The following is a 1,480-nucleotide window of genomic DNA, read 5'->3' as shown; positions in this document are numbered from 1 at the left end:
AGAAGTTTTCTCCATCAAATAGACATTACAGCATCTTAGCTTGTAGAATGTATTTACTCCCCAAATCCAACCTTACTCCCCAATGTTTCTTTAGTCCCTTTCCTTGTGGAATAAAGCACACAAGCTATTTTTCAAGGACTGTCTGAGATAGGCTCTTTTTACTGAGTTGTAATGCTTGAGGAAGGCTCTTTCCTCCAAAGTGCTCATCACTGGACCTTGGACATACCTGCCAGGGTCCAGTTGCTTGCAGAGGTTCACTTCAGAGGACTGGCTTCCAATATCACCACCATAGACACAGCCACAGCTGCCATGGCACCCAGGACCTCAGCCACCTGCCTCACACTGGCTGCCGCAACCCCTTTATCCTAAGTGCTGGAACACTGCCAGTATTCCCAGTCAGAACAGAGCCCGGTGGACCCTATTCTTCCCAGGCTCAAGATCACTCTCTTCATTCTGGTCTATGGTGACTCTGATATCTGACTTCAGCATCACCCATTCTAGACTCTGCCCTACCCTCTCTGAACAGCAGCACTTGGGCACCACACCGGGAGAGGCAGAAATCAAAAACAGATGCAGGCCCCACACACATTTGTAGTAGATGTGCAACTTGGTGTTTTGTGGGTCCCCTAACAGTTGGAGCTGGAGCTGTTTCATTTCATTGGATCCCCTTGTCTACTTGGACTGCCTGGCTGCGCCTCAGTGGGAATGGAGATGCTTTGTCCCAGGGACGGGTTGTACCCACAGGAGCTTCCCCTTCTCTGAGGAAAAGGGGAGGGAGTAATGGGGGAAGGGATTTGTAAAGGCTACAGTTGGGGGATTCCCATGAAGACCATGGTGCACATATGTGCTATGTATATGCAAACAGCCTATGTCCTGCTCTCGTATGCTCTTTGGTTGTTGGTTCAGTTCTGGAAGCCCAAGAGGTTCAGATTAATTAATTATGTTGGTCTTGTGAAGTTTCTATCCCCTCTGTGTCCTTCAATCCTAGCCCCAACTCTTTCACACATTAGGTGGAGCATTCGAAGTCTTAATCGTTATAAATAGACAAATCCCTTGCCCCTTTAAGCATTGCAGGTGTGGCTGTTGTGTCATATGTATGTCAGCAGGTGGCAGAGAGGACAGAGACTATGAGAGGTGTTCCCATCAACTGGGGTCTGCCTTCTGCTGGTGGGATGCATGCAGGACATGTCTCTGAGGAGGCAATTCTCATAGAGTACTTGAGTGCATCTCCCTGTAGTGCTGTGTCAGGAAGTGCCGAGACATCGCTAGCTTGCGGCGGGAGTGGGAGAATGCGTCTAAGACTGGGAAGGCTAAAGTTGGTGTTCCCTGACTCCCAGACATCTAGTCACCACTGGAGCTCCACACATTGGTATGGGGAATGAAAAATAGGGATCCACAGGACTGCAAGGAGGCAAGGAGCAGGGAGCCACCTACAGTGTCAGATGGATGCCTGGATGTAGGGAACTCAGACCAACTCTAC

The 1,480-nt window shown here is 49.5% G+C and overlaps 1 pseudogene; it reads left to right on the top strand.

Moving 5' to 3' along the window:
* The first annotated feature begins 1,052 nt into the window (after positions 1–1,052).
* On the top strand, positions 1,053–1,197 carry LOC116902606 (annotated as a pseudogene).
* Positions 1,198–1,480: the final 283 nt, after the last annotated feature.

Source organism: Rattus rattus, chromosome 5 (assembly GCF_011064425.1).
Source record: "Rattus rattus isolate New Zealand chromosome 5, Rrattus_CSIRO_v1, whole genome shotgun sequence".
Taxonomy (NCBI): Eukaryota; Metazoa; Chordata; class Mammalia; order Rodentia; family Muridae; genus Rattus; species Rattus rattus.
Note: the sequence above shows the minus strand (reverse complement) of the source record. Positions and strands in the feature narration are given on the sequence as shown.